The following is a 9131-nucleotide window of genomic DNA, read 5'->3' as shown; positions in this document are numbered from 1 at the left end:
GCTAAAACTCAGAAACGAATTCCGATACGATCAAAGGAGTCATAAGGTGTGGTAGCCCTTTATTCCCCATCCATGAAGAATGTTCCCATTTTTACCTGAAGAGTGTGCTTTTGAAGACATAAGGGCTGCGAACATTCAACATTTGAGAGCAGTCGAGAACGTTCCATAAATTTCGAGAGCTGTCTGTGAGTAGTCATGTAGTGTACTTAGTATGTTCGTTAGGCCCGCCCGGTTAGCCGTGCGGTCTAACGCACTGCTTCCCGGACGGGAAGGCGTGTCGGACCCGGCACTAAACCGTCCAGCGGCTTAGTGTTACGGTCCGGTGTGCCGGTCAATTTGTGGATACCACTTGACACTGGCCAAGAAGTGCTTGGCCGAAAGCTCGTGTAGTTTTAAGCAATTGACGCGGCTGGAAACCCGAGAACTTTTTATCCAGTCTGTGGATCGTTTTTTAGGCGGTTGTCCATCTGCATCGGTGAATGCGGGCTGTTTCCCCTTATTCCGCCTCTGTTACACTATGTCGGCGGTTGATGTGCAAACACTTTCTCCACGTACGCGTACACCGTAATTACTCTACCGAGCAAACATTGGGGCTACACCTGTCTGGTGTGAGACGTTCCCTGGGGACGGGGGATGGGGCTCCACTGGGGGCCCAACCGCACAGAAACCCTGGGTTCGGTGTGGGTCGGCGGTGGGGTGAGTGGACTGCTGTAGCCTGTTGTGGTGTTGTGTATCACTGCGGGCTACGGCGGGAACAAAGCCTCTCCGTCGTTTGTAGGTCCCCAGTTTATACAATGCAATGATTGTTAGTAAAAAGTTGATTTGATTTTTTACACAATGCCCAAAGATAAAAGACGAGGAGATCTTGCTAGTACTGAAGCAAAACGGTAAAAAAAAATTGAGACGATTAGATTAGATTAGATTAGATTAGCACTTGTTCCATAGATCATGAATACGACACTTCGTAATGATGTGGAACGTGTCAGGTTAATAAAAGATGTCTACACAAGATATTACATTAGACAAAATATTACATGACACATTTTTTTTTTTTTTTTGTGGAGGTTGGGAAATTACCCACTTACTATATCCAAAAATTCATCTAATGAGTAGAAGGAGTTGCCATTAAGAAATTCTTTTAATTTCCTTTTAAATGCTACATGGCTGTCTGTCAGACTTTTGATGCTATTAGGTAACTGACCAAAGAATTTTGTGGCAGCATAATTTACCCCCTTCTGAGCCAAAGTTAGATTTAACCTTGAGTAGTGAAGATCATCCTTTCTCCTAGTGTTGTAGCCATGTACACTGCTATTACTTTTGAATTGGTTCGGATTGTTAATAACAAATTTCATAAGTGAATATATATATTGTGAGGCTACAGTGAACATTTCTAGCTCTTTAAATAAGTGTCTGCAGGATGATCTTGGATGAGCTCCAGCAATTATTCTGATTACACGCTTTTGTGCAATGAACACTCTTTTACTCAATGATGAGTTACCGCAGAATATGATGCCATACGAAAGCAGAGAATGAAAATAGGCGTGGTAAGCTAATTTACTCAGCTGTATATCGCCAAAATTTGCAATGACCCTAATGGCATAAGTAGCTGAACTCAAACGTTTCAGCAGATCCTCAGTGTGTTTTTTCCAGTTCAACTCCCCATCAATGCATACACCTAGAAATTTTAAATATTCTACCTTAGCTACCGATTTCTGATCGAAGTCTGTATTTATTAATGGTGTCATTCCATTTACTGTGTGAAACTGTATATACTGTGTTTTGTCAAAGTTTAATGAGAGCCCATTTGCAGAGAACCACTTAATGATTTTCTGAAAAACATCGTTTACAATTACACCAGTTAATTCTTGTCTGTCGGATGTGATAGCTATACTTGTATCATCGACAAAAGGTACCAGCATTGCATCTTCGTGAATACAGAATGGCAAGACGAAGTGCGCGAAGCACTTGCAAGTTCCCAGCGAACGAAAATGAACACCGTGAGATGCAGAGAGACCGAAGAACAACGAGATAAGGGGATTGAAGAATCAACAACTCAAATATTTTATCTCTTTGCATTTTAAAAGAGTGTAAATAAATACAATGTTTTCAATAAATTCTTTTTTAGCTCTTATACTTTAAAATTTACCCTTTTTTCCTGCTGCCACACAAAATGAGCTCCCTGAGCGAAGCCGAGTGTCCCAGCTGGTTAACAATATGTATGAGTTATTCTTAATGAAATACGGTTTGATTCTGATACCGTAGCTGAGTGGTCAGCCTAGATGGCGGCCATGAGGAGGACTCTGCTTCAATTCCAGGTACCACCAATGATTTTTACTTGATGGGAAGTCTAGTGTGGGGTGCACTCACCCTTTATGTAAATCAAGGAGTTACTTGATTGAGAAGGAGGCAAAACGGCCGGGACAGCTGTGTGCCGATCACATGCTCCTCCACACCTTCCATACCGCATAGACATGATGCCGCACGGCAGAGGACGGAACGGCGGCCGGTGGACATCCTTTGGGCCTTCAAGGCATGGAAGAGGAGCTCCTTTTTGTTTAATTAACACATCTTTTTCATAATAAGTACAGGATTGAGAGAAAAAGAACGACGAAAGGTTGTTACTACTGAGACTCGGACGAGCGACTTTGCGTCTACAAGAATTATACTCTTCCAGTCAACTACCAGATCTGTGTCAACTACCACAGTCTCTTTTAGGTGATGAAATATTAGCTACTTTAAACCACTCGGAATTCTTCAAGTCTTCCAAGTTGTTTTTCTCCATCTCCTTTGAGAGCTTCATCGTACTGTTTAAGGAAACTTATGTCCTTGCACCGATGTTCGAACCGAATAGTATGGGAAAAAAATCGCAGACAGTCTGTCCGTTAGGTTGCCTTGTAAGTCTACCTTAAATACGTTATTTTCTCCTTCAACAGGGTGTGACAAGACTCGTTGGCACCTTACCTTGAGCTCCGACGGTGTGTTGGCTTGCATCTCGCCGGATGATTGCCTAGGCTCCTAGCCACTCACCTGCAACAAAAACAGACAAGGCGGCGTCAGTCCACTGCCTACACTTTCTAACATGCAGAGCGCATGAGCCGGAGTCGACGCAGTGCAACTACACTCTGTGTGCCATACAAGGTCGCCAAGGTGAAATTGACCCGGGAAAAATTCGTAAGTCAATCAAAATTTTCGTAGTTAATAAGCAGCAAATGATACTCTTAACAACGATTCAGAGTTTCTCAAACTATGAGGCAAGTGTATCGGCTGAGGGTCTGGGACAGACGCATAATTATTTCCGGTGTTCTACCGTAACCCTTCAATTTATTCCACACATAAAAGTCACTACGAGAGAGACAAGGCGCTCTTGGAGGCCAGCAGATTTTATTGGCATTTCTGACTGTCCCAGCTTTCCGAACACCTCATAAAATCGTACCCAGGTTGCATGTGTGGTGTGTACAGCTTCTCCGTCTTACTGAAAATATCCGTACCGTCGTCCACCTTCTGCGAACTGATCTACAAATGCCTGAAACAGAATCCGAGAATATCACTCAGCAACAGTTACAAATAGTTTCGACTACCCCGTACGATATCGACGATTGTTAACTGTTACGACAGATAAAAAAATCATCGATATAGCACACCACCATTAATTTCCGCGGGTCGTGACATACAAGAAAAACTACTTGTGCAAAGGGCATTCTTTCATGGCAGGCATTATTAGCAAACTTTTATCGGAATTTAAGCTGTTTCAAAGTCGGCAAAATATCTCTAATTACTAAAACAGTCTCTTAGAGCCTAGAAATCACCCAATTGAGATGCCGTCATGTATCGAGACTGTTCAAGATACGGGAAAAAATAATATATGTTAATACGGAAAGAGAGGTGGTCAAAAATGATCAAATGTAGGAGAGTTCTTAAGGGACCAAACTGCAGTGGTCATCGGTCCCTAGACTTACACACTACGTAAACTAACTTAAAGTAACCCATGCTAAGAACAACAAACACACCCATGCCCGAGGGAGGACTCGAACCTCCGTTGGGGGGGGGGGGGGACCCGCAAAGAGGGGCGTAATTTTCTTCATAACAAATACTGTTACTTTTTAAGTCGCCAAAATGTTGGAGCAACGACTTTTCTTATTTTACTTGAACAAAACCGTATCTTTAATGACACGCACCTTCACCTGTGTGCTAACAAGCACACAATTTCATCATGTCAATAATTTTTATCAGAGCGTACGGGAGACATTTCCTCATTGTCAGCGTCAGGCGTGCGCCAAGAGTTACAGCTGTCACACAACGTATGAGCGCCTGCGGAAAAGACGTCACAAATGCACTGCCATTGTCAAGATGACTGCATATTTTATGCAATAGTGTGTAAAATAACGACATGTTACCACCAACGAAACTAGATATACGGAATATGATGACAATGAATTCTGAAATTATTTGTGCTAATCGGAGCAGAGGTGCCGTTTAGGTAGTGGTGCGAAATATTAATTCTGGAACCTGCAAGTTTTCATTATTCCGGAGATGTCACTTGCGAAGGAAACGCAGTATGACATTCTCTTGAGTGACGTCTCGGCTCTGATTAACATTGATAGCCTGAGAGCTACCTGTCACACTGATTCAGCAGATCTCGTTTCGGTGCTGGAAACATGTTGTTGGTTTGCAAAGTATTACTTACATATGCAGTCTCCACCACAATAACATTGTGTTGGCGCAGTTTTTCCACGGGTGATCATATTTTATCCGACAATTCTCGCTCGTTGACGGGCACCAGATCGTAATGAGGAAATGTCCCGTACTTACAAATATAAAATTATATTTCCTAAGCAGATCATCGGAACGGTTACGATGGATGATGAAATGTCATCACAGTGACTAAATGTGGCAAGCAGAAAATAGTTAAACCGGTCACATTCACTTCACAAAAAATATTCGAATCAGATGAATTATTTTACTGCAAAAATACAGTTAATAGGCGCTTGGCTATGCACAGCAACAAGGGATGCTTTTCATGATGTGATTCAAGACCGAATGATCCATTCCCGATTGGTCTATTTCAAACACGACTTGCAAAGTCGTACCCCGTGCGATTAGGGACGAAAGTCCACACTGGCATCTCTGCAAGACAGTTATCTGCACCTGCGTCAACAGGAAGAGTTCGATGAGGATGTGCGTATAGTCCCTGAGGAGAAAGAGTGGACCAATTGAATCTCTGCAAATCGCACTTCAGTCTGAACCTTTGACTGTTAGCACTGTTGCTCCGATCGGCAACACCATGAAGCCACAACCATGAATTTGGCGTGTATTCATAACGTTCCTGTGTTGCTACAAAATGCAAAGACTGAATTTCTCTATTCAGTCACTGATGTATATGCTGCGGCAGCCGTTTGAGGTGCCTGCCACAGTTACTGTAGTGGGCACTAGCCTTGGAGAGTCCCTCACCGCAACGACGCAGCCTCTGGAAAGATCACACTTCTCAATTGAAGACAGAGTCTGAAAAAAGCAGCACTTACTTTGTACCTACATGTTTAGTTTGAGGCTGATAGAACATTTCTATGATCTGATGGTTCAAATGGCTCTAAGCACTATGGGACTTAACATCTGAGGTCATCAGTCCCCTAGACTTAGAACTGTTTAAACCTAACTAACCTATAGAAATTACACACATCCATGCCCGAGGCAGGATTCGAACCTGCGACCGTAGCAGCAGCACGGTCCCCCGCCAAGAACTGCTCCACCTCAGCGGCCGGCTTTTATGATCTGAAGATGGCAGAAGCCGAAAACTGTAATAGTGAAGTATAAAAGTTTGTGTTCACAAGACGGACCTGTAAAATAAAGGTCGTACTTTGTTCACCGCTTATGCTGTTTTTGTACCTAATCGTAGCCGACAGCCAAGATGTGTGGTACAGGTAACCTTATGGTTCTTCGACGAAAAGTACATTTCATGGGACGTAGTGGGAAAAAGGGATAATCTGACTCAACAATGAGTTAGTGTGGCAGGCTCGGAAATAGAGTCAGTACTCACTGAATGAATAATCCGGTGTCAGCACCTCTGTTTGACTGCCCAAGGTCACTGATTTCCAGTTGTCGCTGCTGGCCAGCGACTAAATCTTCTTCGAGACGTTTGGGCCTTTGAAAGGGCGAATTTTCTGGACTGTTTCCGTGGCAGTGTGTGGTAACCCAAGATCTAACTACCAAACGAATAGATTGGTCCACGCTGACTCATATATAGATGGCGATGAAAAGTGATTTGCCAAATGAAAAAGTAACAAAAAAATTATCCATCGCTCACACCCAATACTGACGACTAGAAAGCAAATAGGTTCGTCCTGATAAACAGCTTGTCAGAAAAATACAAAGTACCATTTATGTTCTCTACTTTTTCTCAACTTTTGGGGTTAGAGTTTGTTATCTATACTATTATATTCAGATACCTGGTTTGTTCTGTGAGGTGCGCTTTTAGCAAAGGAGCCGTAACTGTCTTGCAAGAAATCCTTCAACATAACAGTCATAAAGTCATAGTTTATCAGTATTCACTCTTAAATAATTTACTGTCTCATGACTTTCGAGAACCAGCGATACTCACATTCCACCGCGTCTTCCTCGTCCTCCATAAAGTTGCTTTTAGTGTGAGTAGATCTCGACACACTGTGTATACCTAAACCACACTACGCTATTTTGACTGCTATTATATACTCCCGAAAGTACGGTGCTGCCTGAAGTGCCACGTAGTCCATGTTGACAGTACGAAAAGATATATATGAGATATAGGAGCCGATATAAATTGTTTGTGGTGTTTTTTTTTAGATGCGCAAGTGAAATTTAATCAAGTCTGGAGACGGAAGCAAATTCCCGATAAACTATGAGGAAGTAAGTAGTCCTGATATGCTGTAACAGCATCCACCATATGTGGAATATGGTATTACTTCTGAGCAATGGCACCTAGACTCAAAGAAATTAGTATCCCAGAAGGTGCATGGGCTGTAGACAGAAAAATATGTGATACGCTTTATTCTGATTATAGCTGATGAGATGGTGACACGTATCATCTCCTACGGGTAGCTGTTGTTACGATAGTCGTGCACACGCACCTCACTGGGCCAAAAACGACTAGCGATTCAGTGTCTAACTGATTTATAACAACCACATCCTGTAATGTGGACAATAAAAGCAAGTTGCTTGCACCACAGTGGAGGCACTCTCGCTTGTCACAAGGAGCGACAACTCACTCATCTCCCCCACGAATATCTACTATTGTGTATAGTTCAGAGGCCAGTACGAAATAATTATTGATGTGTAACTTATTTTCCAGCTAGGCCAAACCCTCTGAGGTACTCCACACAGTTGTTTAGTTTCGTTGTTCCATTCAAAATACGAAGTAATAACGCATAATTTTGTAAAATTTTCCGTTGTTGGTTTACATTTAGTCGTCTGTCACTGAGAAAGCATGAAAGTGACTGATAGGAAAGAAAGGCCACTACGCCGGCCGGAGTGGCCGAGCGGTTCTAGGCGCTTTAATCTGGAACCGCGCGACCGCTACGATCGCAGGTTCGAATACCGCCTCGGGCATGGATGTGTGTGATGTCCTTAGGTTAGGTTTAAGTAGTTGTAAGTTCTAGGGGACTGATGGCCTCAGATGTTAAGTCCCATAGTGCTCAGAGCCATTTGAACAAAGGACACTACAATATGAATAGATAAGGTAATGACACACTCGTGGCGGACATCTGTGTACACAGATGGTAAATGCGTAACATCAATGTACATGGTTTTCAAAATCATTCATCCACTTTCAGAAGTTGCATCTTCTACGTGAATAAATACCGAATGTCACGGAAAATTTTAACTTAAGCACAGGAGTACAAAGTTTTAATATTTCTCAGTTTTACAAGAGTATGCGTTTTACATGCAGTACACGTACTACATTTTGAAATTGTGTTCAAGATCGTAGTTCTCATTTACCTTTCTACCGGATGTTAGTCAAACTCGTCCCCTGTTATTACGTATCTGGAGCTACCTCACTCACTCCCTTTGATACAATGTTTCAAGAGGACTGACATCGACGGAGTTTTCACAAACCGTCCATACACCCCCCCCCCCCCCCCCCCCCCACCAAAAAAAAAAAAAATCATATACGATGAGACGAGGAAACGTCGGAGTCTAGCGATGCAATTCGAGATCGGTACGCTACGACAGGTCGAGTGCCTTGCTGTCGGTGAAAATCGTACCGCGCAGTTGTATCTGAACTGCAACTGTTGAAATGGAGGAGCTAAAACGCCAGTTTTTGCATAGATGTCACCACGACAACTGGAATCACAATGAGTAATGAACGAGCGAGTGACACAGCTAGCCGTACAGTGGAGAACCCTAACGGCAACGATATGAACCGGCATCTGCCAAATAGCGTTTTAGTTTCAATGCATAATTTCAAAGTCACGTCAGGTTTCTATTTTCGTTCATGTGTACGACGCTTTATTTTGTTAGTACCTCCGATCAGTCGCAAAATGGAAACCGTAGTGAAAATGAGGAATGTTTATTTGCAACAAGGGCTGCTTCTCTGAACAGTCACTGCTCTGACGTCAACATTTGCCACAGTGTGGTACCAACTTAATAGCCTCATCATAGAAGACAATCACCTATGCTTACCGCCAATTCCCTAAGCTGGTCTGCAGCTCGCTGTCTGTCTCAGAAAACTGCCCTCATAGCCAGGGCTCATGTGAGCGAAGAGATGAAAATCAGAGTGAGCCAAGTCCTGGATGTATGGTGAATGATCAAACAGCGCCCATCGAAAACGCTGTAGTAATGTCGCTGTTGCACCTGTGCTGTGTGGCCGAGTAATCCCATGAAGAAGAAAACGCTTGAGATTTACTCGTATATTATGTGGGCTGCCAGGCGGAACCCCTCAGCGGACGCCTCACACTTGGCGGGAAAATCGACTGCTATAGGCATTCTTATGTGCTAACTGTGCACGCAGATCCGAAAATAGAATTATATATTAATAACTTCAGCTGCTGACTGGCGTTGATATATAGCAATGGGTACAGGTGAAAATGTGTACCCCGACCGGGACTCGAGCCTGGGATCTCCTGCTTACATGGCTTACATAGGAAAAAGAATCCCGTAATGTT

Source organism: Schistocerca americana, chromosome 1 (genome assembly GCF_021461395.2).
Source record: "Schistocerca americana isolate TAMUIC-IGC-003095 chromosome 1, iqSchAmer2.1, whole genome shotgun sequence".
Taxonomy (NCBI): domain Eukaryota; kingdom Metazoa; phylum Arthropoda; class Insecta; order Orthoptera; family Acrididae; genus Schistocerca; species Schistocerca americana.
This window is presented reverse-complemented; position numbering follows the sequence as displayed.